General features: G+C 40.2%; 1 protein-coding gene across 4 annotated transcripts in view; it reads right to left on the bottom strand.

Annotated features, from left to right (window-relative positions):
- Positions 1–22,295, bottom strand: part of LOC128702658 (probable ATP-dependent RNA helicase DDX10) — a 554,230-nt gene that overhangs the window by 40,283 nt on the left and 491,652 nt on the right. For 2 of the 4 annotated variants that reach the window (XM_053797011.2, XM_053797012.2), the window contains exon 1: positions 2,439–2,546. The exons of 1 other annotated variant lie outside the window; for it this stretch is intronic. The gene's annotated coding sequence lies outside the window, so the exon portion shown is untranslated. Of the gene's footprint in view, positions 1–2,438; positions 2,578–22,295 lie in introns of those variants that run through there. One more of the 4 variants, XM_053797010.2, reaches the window with a different exon arrangement.

The following is a 22,295-nucleotide window of genomic DNA, read 5'->3' as shown; positions in this document are numbered from 1 at the left end:
TAATATAAGTTGTGGTGAACAATAAAGTGGTAATCAAATAAATGAGCTTTGGAATATAATGGCAAAATAGTGAACTTATTACACTTTAGCACCTGAGAATAGCACCTTGATTATTTTAACAATTGTGAATATATGAACTAAGGTAGTAATATAAAGCTAAAATAAAGGAAAAAATATATAAGGGACTAAAATTAAGTAATGGTAAACAAAGTTAAATGGACAGATAGTCACTATGAAATAATATTGGTTTAGGAGTAAGATCTGATTTGTAATATTAAATAAGTTGAGCAGTTTATTGCACAATAAAAAGTAAAAAAATGAGGTAGTTGGTACTAGCTAGCAAAAGATAGTTTTGGTACTTGCAAAAAAGTAATTGGAATATACACTAATTGCACACACAATAAAAAGTGACTAAAAAAACAAGTAGTGGTAAACAAAATTAAATGGACAGGTAAGAACAATGAATAATATTAATTTGGAGTAAGATTTGACTTGTAACACAAAATTATGAGCAATTAATAGCAGTAAGAAAGAAGTATAAAGTATTGGAGGTAGTTAGCATTAGCTAGTGATGAAAAAATAATAAAAATAATAATGCACAATATAATAGTAACGTACACTATATGCACCACACGTATATATGTATTAAGGGCACTTATCTAATCTGTTACAGAAATGTCCGCTTTTCTAAGGAAGGTAGAGAAATCATGTTCGTTTGAGATAGTATATTGTTGTCCTGTTGATGTTTTCCTTACTAGTATTTTCCCATCTCGCGTGAAACACTGATGTATTTTGTTTTCCTGTTTAAGTTTTCTTAGCCTGAACAGAAACCTGTCGTTAAGTGAGAAGAGGCAGTATATATAACAGGCTTTACCATGTATGATAACATGTATCATTCAATCCTATACAAAGTATCATCCAGGTGAATAAATTTCTTTACCATTTATTCTCATGCTGCCAATTTGCCAAAAGCCAAACTAAAGGATTTCTCGACTCATACATGGCATAATTAAGTTTATTTAGGTACAGTTACACACACAATTACCCTTATTTAGGTACCTACAATTATCTTATGTAATAATGTGTAAATTACCTAGGATAACCCCAAAAAAGGTCAGACAAAGTGACATATTTCCATTAGGGTCCTTGAACATGTAACCCCAATAGGTAAAGGACATGTTTCAGTGTTTCCTTAAGAAATCTGCTGTCCATGTTCACCTAGCAGTAAAATAGGTACCTGGGTGTTAGTCAACTGGTGTGTATACCTGGAGAAAGTTCTGGGGGTCAACGTCCCTGCAGCCCAGTCTGTAACAAGGCCTCATGGTAGATCAGGGCCTGATCAACCACGCTGTTACTTCTGGCCGCACGTTATCCTGGGAACAAAATTACCCTAATTTGCCCGAAATGCTCTGCATAACCAAGGGCTTTCTATATAGCAGTATGTCACTGATGTCAACTATGGTCTGTATAAGTTGTATCATGTATTTGTAGAAATAAAGATTATTATTATTATTATTAGTACAGCAAAGCAAGTTTATTTAGGTACAGGTACACATAAGTAAAGTTAGGGAGGTAATTTACCTATGATAACCCAAAAAAGTCAGACAAAGTGAATTATTTCAATTGGGGTCCTTGTAAATATCTTATTACTATTATTATTATTATAATAAAAAGAAGCGCTAAACCACAAGGGTGGCCTGGTGGCTAATGCTCCTGCTTCACATGCGGAGGGCCAGGGTTCGATTCCCGGCGGGTGGAAACATTTCGACACGTTTCCTTACACCTGTTGTCCTGTTCACCTAGCAGCAAATAGGTACCTGGGTGTTAGTTGACTGGTGTGGGTCGCATCCTGGGGGACAAGATTAAGGACCACAATGGAAATAAGTTAGACAGTCCTCGATGACGCACTGACTTTCTTGGGTTATCCTGGGTGGCTAACCCTCCGGGGTTAAAAATCCGAACGAAATCTTATCTTATCTTATCTTACAGCTGTATATATCTTATTATTTACAGCCTAGCAATAAGATACACCTGGTAAGTTTATTTAGGTCCAATTACACAATTTTTGGCTGAATTATAAGTTTATTTCATAATTATATGTTATAAATTATATAACAGTCCCCAAAAAACATTAAGTCTACCATTACAGGACAAAAATACTTAAGCAAATACATGAAAATAAATTACGAAACAATTAAAAATAAAATGAGTAAATCAAATACATGAAAATGAATTACAAAAGCATTAAAAAGAAGGATATCCTAATATATCTATAATATATTTTACTAAATTTATACATTAGTCTAACTGTAATTAATGCTCTAAACTAAGGTTAATCGCTTTAAAAGACACAACGACCAGTAACTCATTCCTTTGGCTTTAATATTACTATGGAAAGCTACTTTTGTAATAAGCTTTACTGGACAGAGCAAACTTACCGATTTATGTGTTATTTTAGAAGAAATAACAGACCATTACAGTTCAGGTGATGCACATGGTGTTGGGGTTGTTAAGGACCATCAAAACTTACGTCTTATTGAACCCGGGAAGCAGGGTTCAATAAGACGTAAGTTTTGATGCCCCTTAACAATAAGGGTTCAATAGTAAGTAAGTAAATTTATTCAGGTATACACAAATACAGTTACATAGAATTATCATACATAGCAGCATATGTGTAGAGAACCTAGGATAACCCAAAAAAGTCAGACAGAGTGACTTATTTCCATTGGGGTCCTTTAACGCCAATAATAAAATAATAATAATAATAATAATAATAATAATAATAATAATAATAATAATAATAATAAAAATAATAATAATAATAATAATAATAAAATAAAAGGGGATTGAGGGTTAATAAGGGCAGGTAAGTAAGTTTATTTAGGCACTGGTACACATAAGTACAGTTATCATACGTAGTGTAAGTTACCTAGGACAACTCTAAAAAAAAGTCAGGCAGTGCCTTATTTCCATTGGAGTCCTTGATTTAAGATCGTTACCCCTTTTCTCTCATTCTTTCGTTGTTTTTTTTTCTTACTCCGAATGTAGCCAGTGGGATAATGACGATGCTTTGGGATTATGACCCGAGGCTGGACCTGGCGTGTTCACCTCATTTCAAAGGCTGAAGAAGAAATGGGAGCTCACTGGAAATGACCAGGAAATCTGCAAGGAGCTGAACAAAGGATTTTGGGAGGTATTCTCTGCTAGTCAGAGGAAGAGTGCAACAAAAAGTAATGGACATAATACACACAACAGTAGGAGAAATGAAGAAACTATTAAGTGATTTAGATACCTCGAGGGTAATATGACTAGACAGCACCTCCCTATGGGTTCTGGAAGAGAAAGAATAGCTGTGTGAACCGCTAACAGCGATCTTGAAGCTGGAGTATTGCCGTACACTAACGGCCTCTTTCAAGGCAGGAGAAATTGCAGACCTGGAGAATATATAGACAAGTCCAGGTATATTCCAGGGCAGCTACCAGAGGTCTGGAAAACAACTAATGTAGTCCCGATATTCAAAAAAGGAGACATACAGGTGGCATTAAAGTACAGATCAGCGTCACTGACAGGCACAATATATAAGGCTATGTTGAGTATTATTACGAGAAGAGAAGTAGAACACTTGGAAATGAGCTAGACCGGTAAATCCGGTCTAGCAGATCTGCTAGAGTTCTGTGACAATTCAATTCAATTCAATTCAATTCAAAGTTTATTCTCTATAAGGATTACAATGCTGAGTTTACAGAATTTGGTTATTGTGTGGTTTACATATAGTAAAATAATGATTACAGAGTGTACCACTAGAACACCTAGCATGGCTAGGCATTTCGGGCAGACTTAGTTTAATTCTTAATTTTAAAATATTACAAATAATGAGGTAAGTTGGTATTATGGCTAAGTGACTAAGTGAGTTTAGCAATGTGAATGCTTTTGTTTTGGCACAGTACATAGTTTCAGTATTGGAGTATCACAGGATTCATTATTTTAAGATTGAGATTAATATTTCTGTTTATGGTCAAATGGGTGAGTGAAAGTGTGAACCACCAGGTGGTATTCGTGTAGTTAGTTGACGGGGTGTATCAGGGAGATAAGATGTTTTCTAATGGTAGTTTTGAAGGTGATGAATGTGTCTGCAGTTCTAGAGTTCTCAGGTAGGGTGTTCCAGATTTTAGGGCCTGTGACATACATTGAATTTTTGTAAAGGTTTAGTCGGACACGGGGAATGTCATAGAGATGTTTGTGTCTGGTGTTATGCCTGTGGGTTCTGTCCCAACTATCAAGAAAGCGTTTTAGGTCAAGGTTGATATTGGAGTTTAAGGTCCTGTAGATGTAGATTGCACAGTAGTAAGTGTGGATGTACTGAACAGGGAGTAAGTTTAGATCTATGAAGAGTGGGGGGGGGGGTGTTGCCAGGGATGGGATTTAGTGATTATTCTTACTGCAGCTTTTTGTTGGGTTATTATTGGCTTTAGGTGTGTTGCTGCAGTTGATCCCCAAGCACAAATAGCATAGGTGAGGTATGGATGAGTGGTATAGTGTGAGAAGGGCATTTTGCGGCACGTAGTATCGTATCTTGGAGAGGATCCCAACCGTTTTGGATACTTTTTTGGTTATGTGTTGAATATGGGTGCTGAAATTCAGGTTGTTGTCAAGGTATAGGCCTAGGAATTTGCCCTCATTATGTATGGTAATTAGAGTGTTGTCGATCTTAATGTTAATTTGTGCATCTCCTGCTCTGCTACCAAACATAATATAGTAGGTTTTGTCAGCGTTAAGCGTAAGTTTATTGGCTGTCATCCAAGTCGATATTTTGATCAGCTCCTCGTTAACAATGGTGTTGAGGGTGGCAAGATTAGGGTGAGAGATGACATAAGTCGTGTCATCAGCAAAGAGAATGGGTTTCAGGTGTTGGGATACGTTTGGAAGATCATTGATGTATATGAGGAAGAGCAGGGGACCAAGGACACTTCCCTGCGGAACTCCAGTATCAAGTGGCCGTGTTGTTGATGCTGTGTCTTTAATGGTGACATACTGATACCTATTAGTAAGGTAAGATTTGAAATAAGCAAGCGCATGGCCTCTTATACCGTAATGGTCAAGTTTGTGGAGTAGGATGTCGTGGTCTACTGTGTCAAAAGCTTTTCTTAGGTCAATAAAAATTCCTAGTGGATATTCCTTATTTTCCAATGCTGTGTAAAGCAGATCTAGCATTTTTATGATTGCATCATTAGTGCTTTTATTTTTCCTGAATCCAAACTGGCAGGGGTTGAGTATGTTTTGTGCCGTTATAAATGAATATAGTCTCCTGTGCACGAGTTTCTCAAAGATTTTGGATAGCAATGGTAAGTTTGATATTGGCCTATAGTTGTTTAAGTCTGTAGGGTCACCACCTTTATGTACTGGCGTAACCCTTGCCATCTTGAGTAGTTTTGGGAAGGTGCTAGTTTCTAGTGACTTGTTAAAAAGTAATGAAATAGCATGCGAAAGGACATGGGCCGCTCGCTTGTACAGTAATGGTGGGACATGAGACAGATTCCCTGAGTTATTTTTAAGCGACTTTATAATCTCGGTGACTTCCGTGGGCTCAGTTGGTGCAAGATAGAAGGAATTTGGGAAATTCCCATCTAGGTAGTCCCCGGCATGGGCATTGGTATGTGGGATTTTATTGGCGAGATTAGATCCTATGGTTGAGAAGAAGTCGTTTATCTTGTTAGCTGTGTCAGTGGGATGTAGTGGTGTTTCATTAGGTTTAGTTAGGACAACATTCTTGTTTTTTTTTCAGTTTGTGGGTCCCTAGAATCTGAGAGAGTGTTTTCCAGGTCTTTTTTATATCTCCTCTAGTGTCTGTGAATCTACTGGAGTAGTGTAGTTGTTTGGCTTTCTTTATTACTTTGGTGAGAACTGATGAATAGTGTTTAAGAATATCTTTGTGTATTAAGCCCTGTCTATATTGCTTTTCATATTGGTGTTTCTTGTCAATGGATTTCAGAATGGTGCTGGTTAGCCATGGGCAACCAAGCCGTTTGTTTGTGATCTGTTTCGTTTTTATAGGACAATATTTGTTGTATAGTCTAAGTAATTTGTTAAGAAAAATGTCTGTCCAGTCATCAATACCATTGGCCTTGGAGAATTCTGTAGGCCAGTCAACAGTCTCTAGGTCAGCTGTGAACTTCCTTATTGAGGCCTCGTCATGGAGTCTAAATGAGACTTTGTTGTATTCAAGTGGTGGTTTACTAATGTTTGTCAGGAGGAAGGTAGGGTAGTGGTCTGTAGTGCTATCTGTGATTATCCCTGATTTAAGGGGGGCTAGTATATTGGTCCATATGTGGTCTATTATGGTTGCACTTGTCTCAGTGAGCCTGGTTGGTTTAGTTATTGTTGGTATGAGAAGTGTGTTGTTCATAATGAAAGTAAGAAAGGAGAGGGAGGGATGTGTGGCCTGCATAATTTTCGATTGTAAGAATAACCAGAAGTCTGTAAGGAGTTGAACGAAGGATTTTAGGAAATATTGTTAGTGGAATCAGGAATCTTGCCAGACAGTCAGTGGTGTTCTATACAATACCTCATAAAAACTGGGTAAAAAAAAAAACTTACAGAAGCAAGCAGGGTTATATAAAGATAAGATGAGATAACCTTTAAGTTAAATAATTATCACTTTCACAGAAAATTATTTTTAACCCAAGATAACTCAAGAATTATTTATTTTCACCAAAATTCGATAAAACACATTATGTAGCTTCCCTGATCTATACGACATTTTACAAAGTCATGCCTGACTTAATACCAATTTCAGCTTATAATTTAAATTGAAAATATTAAAACAATCAGTGCCTCTGATATAAATCTTTTCCTGGTTACATATGCTAAAATCAAGAAAACACTGCGTTTACATATATACACCGCTAAATGTATGTCTTTTGGTGTATATACATTGAGAATTTATTTTAATCCAAATTTTAGGTATTAAAGTATTCTCGTCCGGTGATGTGTAAGTTACATGCAACTTATATGACCTGTGTAGTCGACAGGCTTTTAAATCTGATGAATCAGCCTACAGGTTCTCTCTCCAGGTATACAGGTGAGACTAGATAGTATATACCTGGAGTTTACCTGGAGAGAGTTCCGGGGGTCAACGCCCCCGCGGCCCGGTCTGAGACCAGGCCTCCTGGTGGATCAGAGCCTGATCAACCAGGCTGTTGCTGCTGGCTGCACGCAAACCAACATACGAGCCACAGCCCGGCTGATCCGGAACTGACTTTAGGTGCTTGTCCAGTGCCAGCTTGAAGACTGCCAGGGGTCTGTTGGTAATCCCCCTTATGTGTGCTGGGAGGCAGTTGAACAGTCTCGGGCCCCTGACACTTATTGTATGGTCTCTTAACGTGCTAGTGACACCCCTGCTTTTCATTGGGGGGATGGTGCATCGTCTGCCAAGTCTTTTGCTTTCGTAGTGGGTGATTTTCGTGTGCAAGTTCGGTACTAGTCCCTCTAGGATTTTCCAGGTGTATATAATCATGTATCTCTCCCTCCTGCGTTCCAGGGAATACAGGTTTAGGAACCTCAAGCGCTCCCAATAATTGAGGTGTTTTATCTCCGTTATGCGCACCGTGAAAGTTCTCTGTACATTTTCTAGGTCGGCAATTTCACCTGCCTTGAAAGGTGCTGTTAGTGTGCAGCAATATTCCAGCCTAGATAGAACAAGTGACCTGAAGAGTGTCATCATGGGCTTGGCCTCCCTAGTTTTGAAGGTTCTCATTATCCATCCTGTCATTTTTCTAGCAGATGCGATTGATACAATGTTATGGTCCTTGAAGGTGAGATCCTCCGACATGATCACTCCCAGGTCTTTGACGTTGGTGTTTCGCTCTATTTTGTGGCCAGAATTTGTTTTGTACTCTGATGAAGATTTAATTTCCTCATGTTTACCATATCTGAGTAATTGAAATTTCTCATCGTTGAACTTCATATTGTTTTCTGCAGCCCACTGAAAGATTTGGTTGATGTCTGCCTGGAGCTTTGCAGTGTCTGCAATGGAAGACACTGTCATGCAGATTCGGGTGTCATCTGCAAAGGAAGACACGGTGCTGTGGCTGACATCCTTGTCTATGTCGGATATAAGGATGAGGAACAAGATGGGAGCGAGTACTGTGCCTTGTGGAACAGAGCTTTTCACCGTAGCTGCCTCGGACTTTACTCTGTTGACGACTACTCTCTGTGTTCTGTTAGTGAGGAAATTATAGATCCATCGACCGACTTTTCCTGTTATTCCTTTAGCACGCATTTTGTGCGCTATTACGCCATGGTCACACTTGTCGAAGGCTTTTGCAAAGTCTGTACATATTACATCGGTTTTCGGTTTTCATAACCTTTTATCACACCAAGGAATATATCTTAGTGTATATACACCAAGAGGTGTGTATATCTCAGTGTATATACGAGGAGTGGATATATTTCAGTGCATATACACCAAGGAGTGCACATATTTCAATGTATATACAACCAGGGGTGTATATATCTCAGTCCTCACCTAGTTGTGGTTGCAGGGGTCGAGTCACAGCTCCTGGCCCCGTCTCTTCACTGGTCGCTACTAGGATACAGTGTATAAACAAGGGGTATATATATTTCAGTATATATACATCAAAGAGTGTACATATCTCAAGTGTAAATACAATATATCCAAGGTTGTATATCTGCGTATAAGCACTGAAAATTTACTATAATTCTAATCTTAGGGATTAAAATATTCTTGACTGGTAGTGAATATATACGCAGCCTCAACCGATGGGTTTTAAACCAAATAAACCAACCAACCAACAGGCTATAGGTCACCTTTCAATAGTTACAGCTATATATTTGCATTAAACCTGCCAAGGAGGTTTTAAAAAATTCTACCAGTCACCAAAATAAGAGCCAAAAATATCAGAAAAAAAAATAACGTGCAATTGCTTTCAACATTTTGCTTTACATCTGCCTCAAAAAATGATTCGAAAATTCTGTGAGCTGGAAAATTGTAATAAGCGATCGTCAGTGTTCAGAGGAGTGCAGGGAATCGAACTGCAGCAAGACAGATCACCAAGCCGCCACACCAGCGACTTGGCTGTGGAACATTAGATCAGTGATCCTCAGACTAAGTATTTATATAAACTGGGAAGGTTAGCAGTTGCCCAGTAACTGATTCAACCATAACTGTTTATGGAGAACAAGTCAGGTCAACACCAGTGTTGTCGGAGTGTTAGTCTTATGACTCACGAAATCGTAATAACACAATTTCAAACAACCCTCGGTACAGGAGGGGTTAGAACCCATGGCAAGTGAGTTGTAAAACTCCAGGCCAGTGCGTAAGCCCTGATACAATATGTGTCAGGGGGCCCAAGACTGTTTAACTGCCTCCCAGCATACATAAGGGAGATTACCAATACACCCCTGGCTGTCTTCAAGAAGGCACTGGACAGGCATCTTAAGTCGATTCCCGATCAACCGAACTGCGGTTCATACGTCGGTTTGTGTGCGGTCAGCAGTAACAGCCTGGTTGATGAGGCCCTGATCCACAGCGAGGTCTGGTCATGGACCGGGCCGCGGAGGCGTTGACCACCAAAACGCCCTTCAGGTATACCCATTCTGTGGTTTGTAGCTCTTATCGTTTAATATGGTTCTCCGGCTCATAGCCATGGACAATGCATGTGGGACCAGAACTAGACTCACTGTTTATGCTGCCAAGAGGTCTTCTCCGAATAAACTGCAGTTGTATCTCGTTTAGGGGTCACGGCTAATCTTTCAGTTTTCGTGAATAGCTGCTTCGAGAATTCCTTAATGAAGCCTCCACAACTAGGTAGCTAGAACGGCGGCTTAGCTTTCTGCCCTCAGTTCGATTCCCTGTACTCACCTGAAAAATTATTAGGAAACCTTGCAGCACTTTCAACAAAACGTTAAATTTATAGAAAAGTACAAACACCAACCAAAATGATTCCCCCTCCCCCCCCCAAAAAAAGCGACATTAAATATTACAACGGAGTCAGCTGCCTCTCAATAGGTCTTATAATGAATGTTTTCATCCTTTTTGGGGGCAATATATATTCCCAAAACGTGCCTGGGAAGCTTACGAAGCATACCAAAACGTACCCTAAAAGACTGACTAAAGTCAAGCTGGTATTCCAGCAAGCTTGTTAAAGGCTCCCTGGACGAGACTCTCTCAATGCATACTGAACACCCTCGGTACGTCACCACCACAATGACTGCTTCACTGTGTTTGTACTCATATGTAGTTTTAAGGGTCGATTCACCGCTCCTGTGTGTGTGTGTGTGTGTGTGTGTATGTGTACTCACCGAATTGTCTTTGAGAGGGTTGAGGGTACAAGGCCCCTGCCTAGTAACTTCAAAAATTGGTTTCATGGGCCTTATATATATATATATATATATATATATATATATATAATATATATATATATATATATATATATATATATATATATATATATATATATATATATATATATATATATATATTGTAGGTAGTAGTTTTTTTTTTTTTTTAAGTTATTCTCTATAAGGATTACAATGCTGAGTTTACAGAATTTGGTTATTGTGTGGTTTACATGTAGTAAAATAATAATTACAGAGTGTACCACTAGAACACCTAGCATGGCTAGGCATTTCGGGCAGACTTAAATTAAATCTTAAGTTTAAAATATTACAAAATTATGAGGTAAGTTGGTATTATGGCTAAGTGACTAAATACTAGTTTGTGAGTTTAGCAATGTGAATGCTTTTGTTTTGGCACTATACATAGTTTCAGTATTGGAGCATCACAGGTTGGTAGACAGCAACCACCCAGGGAGGTACTACCGTCCTGTCAAGTGAGTGTAAAACGAAAGCCTGTAATTGTTTTACATGATGGTAGGATTGCTGGTGTCTTTTGTCTGTCTCATAAATATGCAAGATTACAGGTACGTCTTGCTATTTCTTCTTACACTTAGGTCACACTACACATACATGTACAAACATATATATACACACCCCTCTGGGTTTTCTTCTATTTTCTTTCTAGTTCTTGTTCTTGTTTATTTCCTCTTATCTCCATGGGGAAGTGGAACAGAATTCTTTCTCCGTAAGCCATGCGTGTTGTAAGAGGCAACTAAAATGCCGGGAGCAAGGGGCTGGTAACCCCTTCTCCTGTATATATTACTAAATGTAAAAGGAGAAGCTTTCGTTTTTCCTTTTGGGCCACCCCGCCTCGGTGGGATACGGCCGGTGTGTTGAAAGAAAGATATATATATATATATATATATATATATATATATATATATATATATATATATATATATATATATATATATATATGTATAAATGTCGTGCCGAATAGGCAGAACTTGCGATCTTGGCTTAAATAGCATCGCTCATCTTGCCATATAGGACAAGTGAAAATTTGTGTATGCAATAATGTCTCCAAAATCATTCTGAACCTAACGAAAAAAATATATTTCACTGTGTTTGTTTAGTATTAAATTATTGTAAACAAATCTAAAATATATTTAGTTGGGTTAGGCTAAAATAAATTGCTCTTGTTATAATAAGGTTAGGTAAGTTTTCTAAGTTCCTTTTGGTGCAAAATTATAAATTTTTACATCAACATTAATGAAAAAAATATATCTTTAAACGTATAAGAGAAAATTTTAGAAAGGACTTAATTTTAAATGAGTTCTTGCTAATTGACCAGTTTTACATATTCGGCACGACACACACACACACACACACACACACACACACACACACACACACACACACACATATATATATATATATATATATATATATAAATGGGTGGAGCTGGAGCACTTCAGCAGCGTTAGATGTCGCTGCTGAAGTGCCTAATACGAATGATGTCACTGAACCGAATATAATTAAGACCGTCTTAAGAACTGAGAGGTGAGGAAAGGCTTTAAAATCGTCGAACAATGAGGCACATTATACATATCTGAGGACCTATATTAAAATCTATACTGTCATTATAAAGATTACTTGGTACATTTATCAGGTTTATTAGGGTTAAAGTTTATCGACTACATGTCACTGTATACAAAGAGTCAAGGACACTTTAATACTTAATGCGGAGATGAAAGTAAACTCTCAGTGTATACATTCTCGGATATACATCCCGCCGGGTATATATACACTATTGCTCTCAGTGTACACACAGCAAGAGTGAAATGCTCATCAGAATATAATAAAAGGTCAGATATTTTTACGAGGACGAGGCCTGGTGATGGACCGGACCACTGGGGCGTTCATCACCGAAACACCGTCTATGTATACTCCAGATATGTATATATATATATATATATATATATATATATATATATATATATATATATATAAGGAATTTACCGTCCTTCTCCAGGTCTGTGATATACCTGAGAGTTTTTCCCTACTCTTTCAGCCCGACCCTGGGCCAGGCTTGTCTGGTGCTTGCCTGGTCAACCAGACTGTTGCTGTTAGCGGCCCGCTGGCGCACATATCCATCACAGCCTGGTTGATTTGGCACTTAGAGGAGCAGTAAATTCAATATACAAAATATAAAAATATGCGACGTTAGGAAACTTACTCCGAGTTTATTTCGATATGTAGCGAAACAGAGAATTACCAGACGATACAGTTGTGGGTGTTACATGACTTGTGTGATACAGTAAATTCAGCGTTATTGTGTTTCCAGTTGAGATAATTGAATTTCTCTGGGCATTCTTCCAGCTACTGACATTCGTAATTACTCAAAATTAAAAAAATAATAAAAAAATAGGCCCTATGGTATATTGAATTTCCAGATAGATGGTCTGTGTTTGTATGTTTGTCTGTGTCAGTGTTTGTGTCTGTGTGTTATTATTGTTACAATCAAAACTTAGCGCTAAACCCACAAGATTCATACAGCGATGTCTGTGTATGAAAAAGCCCTAGGCTGTAGAACAAGTTTTTTTTTTATCTGGGGCAACGTTTCGCCCCTACATACATGATTGTGTGTGAATATAGGATAAAATGTTACGCACTCGGCGCACACAGTCATCTTACGTGTTCATGAGACAGACAGATCAGCAGTCCTGCCAGAGTGTAAAACATTTACCAGGCTTCCATTTTACATTGATATGATACGAGTGCTTCTATTCCTCCCAGAATGTCACACTTAGCGTCTTTCAGACTCCACAGTAGGTGTCTCTGACGCCACACCAGGCGTCTCCTGACGCCACACCAGGCGTCTTCCAGACGCCACATCAGGCATATCTGACGCCACACTTAGCGTCTCCTGACGCCACACCAGGCGTCTCCTGACACCTTCTCATTTCTGTCCCCAGCTAAAACCTGACAAGAAAAATTAATATTTTCCTAAATGTCGACGTTCAATACGCTGGTAACCTAATTTTAACTTTACAAAGAACTAACGTGATGCTTTTTTGATAAAAGCTGATTGCTGGCAAGCAAAAAATCATCAGAAGTTATAAGTTTGAGAGTCGTTTAGCACTGAGAACCTCATAAGCATGACTGCCAGTCTTCACGCCTTGCCAAACTTACATACTAAAATTGTTTTAACATCTCTCCCATGAATAACAAAAATACATAACTTCACCTGTCTCCAATGAATTAAAAAACCCGTCTTTTTCTATAAAAAAAAAACGTAAGAGGATTATTTTTTATATTTTCGTGGATACAAAAAAAAAAAAAGAGATGATTTTTTTTATCAACAGATTTCTTTAGAGCCATTTTTTTTGCATGGAGTAATTTGATTACATTTACCAATGCCATTTTTCCAATTGCATTTTTATTATAATTACGATAATTATACAGATGCAATAACTGGAAAGCACTGCATTTTGGGCCAAGCTTCTGCATGTTATCAGTTTAAGTGGGAAATATTGAACCTTGTGAAGGGATCTTGATGTTGAAGGGATCTTGATGTTGGTGAAGGGATCTTGATGTTGGTGAAGGGATCTTGATGTTGGTGAAGGGATCTTGATGTTGGTGAAGGTCTCAGTAGTAGTACCAGTTCCTAGTAACCAGTTACCAGTAACCAGTGTACCAGTAGATGACTCACTACCAACCGTCTCTGCGTGAATCACTGACTGTCATATTGCTGCTGACCTAGCAGGATTTCAAACACCCCCTCACATATGGGCACTGTGAGTAGTCAGTCTTACGAGAGAGAGCAAGGAGGCAGGTCACGGCTGTTGGCACACTATCCGTAATATACGTACTACCAGCCTACGTATTTCTTTACCCTATCCACGTGTTCGAACCCCACATGAAAAAGGGATCTTGATGTTGGTGAAGGGATTTTGATGTTGGTGAAGGGATCTTGATGTTGGTGAAGGGATCTTGATGTTGGTGAAGGGATCTTGATGTTGGTGAAGGGATCTTGATGTTGAAGGGATCTTGCTGTTGGTGAAGGGATCTTGATGCTGGTAAAAGTATCTTGATGCTGGTGAAGGGATCTTGATGTCGATGAAGGTATCTTGATGTTGGTGAAGGGATCTTGATGTCGGTGAAGGGATCTTGATGTTGGTGAAGGGATCTTGATGTTGAAGGGATCTTGATGTTGGTGAAGGGATCTTGATGTTGGTGAAGAGATCTTGATGGTGAAGGAATCTTGCTGTTGGTGAAGGGATCTTGATGCTGGTAAAGGTATCTTGATGCTGGTGAAGGGATCTTGATGTCGATGAAGGTATCTTGATGTTGGTGAAGGGATCTTGATGTCGGTGAAGGGATCTTGATGTTGGTGAAGGGATATTGATGTTGGTGAAGGGATCTTGATGTTGGTGAAGGGATCTTGATGTTGGTGAAGAGATCTTGATGTCGGTGAAGGAATCTTGATGCTGGCGAAGGGATCTTGATGTCGATGAAGGGATCTTGGTGTTGGTGAAGGTATCTTCATGATGTTGAAGGGATCTTGATGTTGGCGACTGGATCTTAATGTTGATGGAGGGGTATTGATGCTGGTGAAGGGATCTTGATGTTGGTGAAGGGATCTTGATGTTGGTGGAGGGATCTTGATGTTGGTGAAGGGATCTTGATGTTGGAGGAATCTTGATGTTGGTGAAGGGATCTTGATGCTAGTGAAGGGATCTTGATGTTGGTGAAGGGATAGATGCTGGTGAAGGGATCTTGGTGTTGGTGAAGGGATCTTGATGTTGGTGAAGGGATTTTGATGTTGGTGAAGGGATTCTGATGTTGGTGAAGGGATCTTGATGTTGGTGAAGGGATCTTTATGCTGGTGAAGGTATCTTGATGCTGGCGAAGGGATCTTGGTAAGCATCAGTAGCACAGTGTTACAGCATCAGTAGCACAGTGCTACAGCATCAGTAGCACAGTGGTACAGCATCAGTAACACAGTGTTACAGCATCAGTAACACAGTGGTACAGCATCAGTAACACAGTGGTACAGCATCAGTAACACAGTGGTACAGCATCAGTAACACAGTGGTACAGCATCAGTAACACAGTGGTACAGCATCAGTAACACAGTGGTACAGCATCAGTAGCACAGTGTTACAGCATCAGTAACACAGTGGTACAGCATCAGTAACACAGTGGTACAGCATCAGTAGCACAGTGTTACAGCATCAGTAGCACAGTGCTACAGCATCAGTAGCACAGTGTTACAGCATCAGTAGCACAGTGCTCCAGTATCAGTAGCACAGTGCTACAGCATCAGTAACACAGTGCTCCAGTATCAGTAGCACAGTGCTACAGCATCAGTAGCACAGTGCTACAGCATCAGTAGCACAGTGCTACAGCATCAGTAACACAGTGCTACAGCATCAGTAGGACAGTGCTACAGCATCAGTAGCACAGTGTTACAGCATCAGTAGCACAGTGCTCCAGTATCAGTAGCACAGTGTTACAGCATCAGTAGCACAGTGCTACAGCATCAGTAGCACAGTGCTACAGCATCAGTAGCACAGTGTTACAGCATCAGTAGCACAGTGCTCCAGTATCAGTAGCACAGTGTTACAGCATCAGTAGCACAGTGCTCCAGTATCAGTAGCACAGTGTTACAGCATCAGTAGCACAGTGCTACAGCATCAGTAGCACAGTGTTACAGCATCAGTAGCACAGTGCTACAGCATCAGTAGCACAGTGTTACAGCATCAGTAGCACAGTGCTCCAGTATCAGTAGCACAGTGTTACAGCATCAGTAGCACAGTGCTACAGCATCAGTAGCACAGTGTTACAGCATCAGTAGCACAGTGCTCCAGTATCAGTAGCACAGTGTTACAGCATCAGTAGCACAGTGCTACAGCATCAGTAGCACAGTGTTACAGCATCAGTAGCACAGTGCTCCAGTATCAGTAGCACAGTGTTACAGCATCAGTAGCACAGTGCTACAGCATCAGTAGCACAGTGCTACAGCATCAGTAGCACAGTGCTCCAGTATCAGTAGCACAGTGTTACAGCATCAGTAGCACAGTGCTACAGCATCAGTAGCACAGTGTTACAGCATCAGTAGCACAGTGCTCCAGTATCAGTAGCACAGTGTTACAGCATCAGTAGCACAGTGCTACAGCATCAGTAGCACAGTGCTCCAGTATCAGTAGCACAGTGCTACAGTATCAGTAGCACAGTGCTCCAGTATCAGTAGCACAGTGTTACAGCATCAGTAGCACAGTGCTACAGCATCAGTAGCACAGTGTTACAGCATCAGTAGCACAGTGCTCCAGTATCAGTAGCACAGTGTTACAGCATCAGTAGCACAGTGCTACAGCATCAGTAGCACAGTGTTACAGCATCAGTAGCACAGTGCTCCAGTATCAGTAGCACAGTGTTACAGCATCAGTAGCACAGTGCTCCAGTATCAGTAGCACAGTGTTACAGCATCAGTAGCACAGTGCTACAGCATCAGTAGCACAGTGTTACAGCATCAGTAGCACAGTGCTCCAGTATCAGTAGCACAGTGTTACAGCATCAGTAGCATAGTGCTCCAGTATCAGTAGCACAGTGCTACAGTATCAGTAGCACAGTGCTACAGCATCAGTAGCACAGTGCTACAGCATCAGTAGCACAGTGTTACAGCATCAGTAGCACAGTGCTACAGCATCAGTAGCACAGTGTTACAGCATCAGTAGCACAGTGCTACAGCATCAGTAGCACAGTGTTACAGCATCAGTAGCACAGTGCTCCAGTATCAGTAGCACAGTGTTACAGCATCAGTAGCACAGTGCTACAGCATCAGTAGCACAGTGTTACAGCATCAGTAGCACAGTGCTCCAGTATCAGTAGCACAGTGTTACAGCATCAGTAGCACAGTGCTCCAGTATCAGTAGCACAGTGTTACAGCATCAGTAGCACAGTGCTCCAGTATCAGTAGCACAGTGTTACAGCATCAGTAGCACAGTGCTACAGCATCAGTAGCACAGTGTTACAGCATCAGTAGCACAGTGCTACAGCATCAGTAGCACAGTGCTCCAGTATCAGTAGCACAGTGCTACAGCATCAGTAGCACAGTGCTCCAGTATCAGTAGCACAGTGTTACAGAATCAGTAGCACAGTGCTACAGCATCAGTAGCACAGTGTTACAGCATCAGTAGCACAGTACTACAGCATCAGTAGCACAGTGCTCCAGTATCAGTAGCACAGTGCTACAGCATCAGTAGCACAGTGTTACAGCATCAGTAGCACAGTGCTACAGCATCAGTAGCACAGTGTTACAGCATCAGTAGCACAGTGCTACAGCATCAGTAGCACAGTGCTCCAGTATCAGTAGCACAGTGCTACAGCATCAGTAGCACAGTGCTACAGCATCAGTAGCACAGTGTTACAGCATCAGTAGCACAGTGCTCCAGTATCAGTAGCACAGTGTTACAGCATCAGTAGCACAGTGCTACAGCATCAGTAGCACAGTGTTACAGCATCAGTAGCACAGTGCTACAGCATCAGTAGCACAGTGTTACAGCATCAGTAGCACAGTGCTCCAATATCAGTAGCACAGTGCTACAGTATCAGTAGCACAGTGCTCCAGTATCAGTAGCACAGTGTTACAGCATCAGTAGCACAGTGCTCCAGTATCAGTAGCACAGTGTTACAGCATCAGTAGCACAGTGCTACAGTATCAGTAGCACAGTGCTCCAGTATCAGTAGCACAGTGCTACAGTATCAGTAGCACAGTGCTCCAGTATCAGTAGCACAGTGTTACAGCATCAGTAGCACAGTGCTCCAGTATCAGTAGCACAGTGCTACAGTATCAGTAGCACAGTGCTACAGCATCAGTAGCACAGCGCTACAGCATCAGTAGCACAGTGCTACAGCATCAGCAGCACAGTGCTACAGCATCAGCAGCAGTGATACAGCATCAGCACAGTACTACCTGAATGACTCTACTAGGTAAGTAGTAGCACCCTTCAGCACTGACAGATCCTATTAAAAGTTTCTCACTTAGGATAGCTTCTTACACGGTTCACAGCATCTATACTCAGGCTTGTCCCTTATGCGTGAAGACAATGGTCTTGGTTTCCTCAGACGATGGTCTTGGTCTCCTCAGACGATGGTCGTGGTCTCCTCAGACGATGGTCGCGGTCTCAGACGATGGTCTTGGTCTCCTCAGACGATGGTCGTGGTCTCAGACGATGGTCTTGGTCTCCTCAGACGATGGTCTTGGTCTCCTCAGACGATGGTCGTGGTCTCCTCAGACGATGGTCGTGGTCTCAGACGATGGTCTTGGTTTCCTCAGACGATGGTGTTGGTCTCCTCAGACGGTCGTCTTGGTCTCCTCAGACGATGGTTTTAGTCTGCTGAGATAAGATATTCCTTCAGAGGTCTTGTGGCCTAAAACAGTAATTCTTATGAATAACTCGAAGGCTTTTTTTATAACACAGCTGGTTTCTATTATTATTATTGTTATTATTGCTATTATTATTGTTGTTGTTATTATTATTATTATTCTAAAATGGCTTAGTTGAGGTTCCTAAAGGTAGTCTCTAGGTTCACCTGTATTTCGTTCTACAGCTTTTGGTCAGAGTGATGTAGTTACTCGGTCAAATGTTATGAAAGCACAGGTAAACACTGTTATTAATTGAACTCGACTGGTCCAGGAGCTTCTTCTCAACACTGTGGTTGAGTGGTTACAGTCGTGGACTTCCAAATGCCAGTTCATTAAACAGTTTCACAACATGGTAAAGTTCAAATATTAATCCTCCACACTGTTGTTGTTGTTGTGGGATTTAAGGATTACCACAGCTTAAGCCGTAATAAGCTCTGCCTCCCCACACGTGGGAACACTCACAGGTCCTAGTAATTTATGGTCGTGAGGGGAGAAAGTGAATGACCCGTCCTGAATGACCAAATAAGGCGGCCTGCGACCGCTGCCACACAGATAACAGGACAGAGGGGTATTTTAGTGAGTAAATGAATACAATAGATGATAGAAGACTCGGGGAGATGTCTGGCAACCGAGTGTTGCCGTAAGTGCTATGGGTAGCGTAGCGAGTGTTGTCGTGTCATGAATAGCGAATGAGTTGACATAAGTGCTCTGAATAGCGAGTGAGTGTTGTTGGAAGTGTTAAGAGCCCTGAGTTTAGACATGGGAGGGTAAGACATATGTACAACATTAGGAATCTTTACTGACCAAACTTTGGCCTACGCTACTGGTATATCCTAGGTTCTCTACACATATGCTGCTATGTATGATAATCTATGTAACTGTATTTGTGTATACCTGAATAAACTTACAGTCGAATACTCTTGGAGAGATCAACTTTGGTGGGAAGCGAAGGCGAAGTGGAGAGGTAGTTTGATGTAATCATCACCAAGGTTGATAAATTGATTACATCAACCTCTCCACTTTGCCTTATTCATCTCCCACCAAAACTGAACTCTTAAAGTGTATAATTCATCCCTGTATTCCACTGATGAGGCCTGCAGCACAGGCGAAATCTTTCCTCAGTAAAGATTCCTTATGTTGCATATGCGTTTTATCAGCTCGCCGGTATTATATACCATTTACATCAAGGGTTTTTAACCAGGGATATCCATACCCCCAATATCCCCTTGGAGATATGAGAATCAAATAATGGGGGTATAGGACTCGATCTCTGAGCAATTTAAAGAAAAGGTTGCTAGATTAGAATAAACTTTCACCGTTTTCAATACGAATTGAGGCTGTGAGGCCGTAACTGGGTTGGATATGAGGCAGTTTTGGTACGAGCAGATGGCAGCTTACCCTAGCTTGGCGATGAATGCAATGGAAGTTTTGGTTCCCTTCACGACTATTTATCTCTGTGAAACAGGATTCTCTGCACTACTGAACCTGGAATCAAAGTGGTGAAATCGACTTGATATATCAGATGACATGCAATTAACATTATCAGTTTTCGATTTCACATTTTGATTGCATAATAACCACAGAAAAAAAAATTAGTCGTAGCCTAGCTTGGGCATTTGTGATTTACAATGTTTCTGTAAGTAAATATGACAAAAAACTTATGATTTTCTTTCAGCTGTTCTGTTCCTACCTATCTATATGTAAAGTAAAAAAAAAAAAAACTATTGACACATTTTAAAGTCATACTGGTACCTATAATAGGTTGGTGGTGATGATTTCCACACTCTGGTGAAGGGTTATGGAGACATATTGGGCAATACATTGTGATAAAGCTTAAGAACTCCTGATTTATATGATACATGAGAGAGTTGTCTGCCGTGGAGGCATGAGCTGCGGTGTGTGTAGTTGTTGGCTGAGGTGCGCCATGGGTTCTAACCCCACCCGTATTGTGGTTTGTTTGTAATCGTGTTATTAAGATTTCGTGGGTCAAAGTGTGTATAGTTGTTAACTAAGGTGTGTATTGTTGTTAACTAAGGTGTGTGTATAATTGTTAACTAAGGTGTGTATAGTTGTTAACTAAGGTGTGTATAGTTAACTAAGGTGTGTATAGCTGTTAACTAAGCTACACACTATGTGGGTGTTTCACTTTGATATCATGTGTTGTAGGTATAATGTATGACCCACAGCTGGAGCTTTTGGTCATCTGATCGAGGACTTCCGCTGGCTTACCCCTCCACCTCTTTAAAAATCATGGTTATGACTATAACTATCAGGAATCATAGTATATATTAGGTGTTGTATCGTGGAGGTCAGGTTTTATACTACGATGCTCAGAAATAAATCCCTGAATGATGGAGCCTCAGCGCAGCGATTTCTGGCGGGGTATTTGTTGACAATATGACCATGGTGGACTCCCTTTCTCCTCAAGGTAGGTTCCTTGATGCCGGTGAGGGGATGGAGGTGTCTTGATTTAAGGAAGTGACTCAGTGCTCTTCTTCCTTCGATTGAATCTTGATTGTCTCCCATACCACCCCATCCCCAGTTGTGTGACCCATACGGGTAATACAGCTTCTTGATTACGCTCTAACTTAAAATAAGAGTGTAATTAGCCCTTAACTATGATTACTAATTTACAATTATGATACTTCTGTCGTGCGCCTTATATGCCGGAAAATACTGTATGTGTTGATAATGACTGTTGTAATGTGACTCTGGCTGCTTCCTGGTAACCTGAGAATCTCACAAAGGTATTTAATAAAACAGTGGAGCTTTCATACATAACTCAATCACTTCTAGAAGGATATAGTTATTTTTGCATGGGATGGGTGGGAGGGGAAGTTAAGTATATTATGCTCTACGTAACCATGGTCTATCAAGTATGTCAATCATCACTGTGAAAATAGAATACAATACCGACAGGTTGATAAGTTAGACACATGTCGTCTTATCAGTACGTCAGTCATAACGTCAATACGTCAGTTGTAATGGCTTGATAAAGCTCCTGGAGAGCGAAACGTTGCCACAATAAAATGCCACATTAATTGTACTTGTGTCCTTTTACTTAACATAATGAATTCCGTATAAATTGTATACTTAAATTATAGGAACAGAAATTATCATTGTATTGTGTAACTATAGCCTTTTCAAATATAATAATAATAATAATAATAATAATAATAATAATAATAATAATAATAATGGATTTGAGAGCAGACAGGCTATATATAGGAGCAGGAGAGCAATAATAGTAATAGTATCAGAAGTAGTAGTAGTAGTAGTAGTAGTAGTAGTAGTAGTAGTATTAGTAACAGTAACAGCAGTATCAGAAGCAATAGTAGTAGTAGTGATAGTATTAACAGTAGTGTTAGTAGTAATAGTAGCAGAAGTAATAGAAGTAAAAGCATTAGTAATAGTAGTGGTGATCAAGGCTCAAGTACTAGTACTAGCAGCTACTACCTAGTATTATCAGCTACTACCTAGTACTAGCAGCTACTACCTAGTACTA

The sequence above is a fragment of the Cherax quadricarinatus genome, chromosome 79 (assembly GCF_038502225.1).
Source record: "Cherax quadricarinatus isolate ZL_2023a chromosome 79, ASM3850222v1, whole genome shotgun sequence".
Classification (NCBI taxonomy): Eukaryota; Metazoa; Arthropoda; class Malacostraca; order Decapoda; family Parastacidae; genus Cherax; species Cherax quadricarinatus.
The sequence above is the reverse complement of the archived record's forward strand: the minus strand, read 5'-3'. Positions and strand labels throughout refer to the sequence as shown.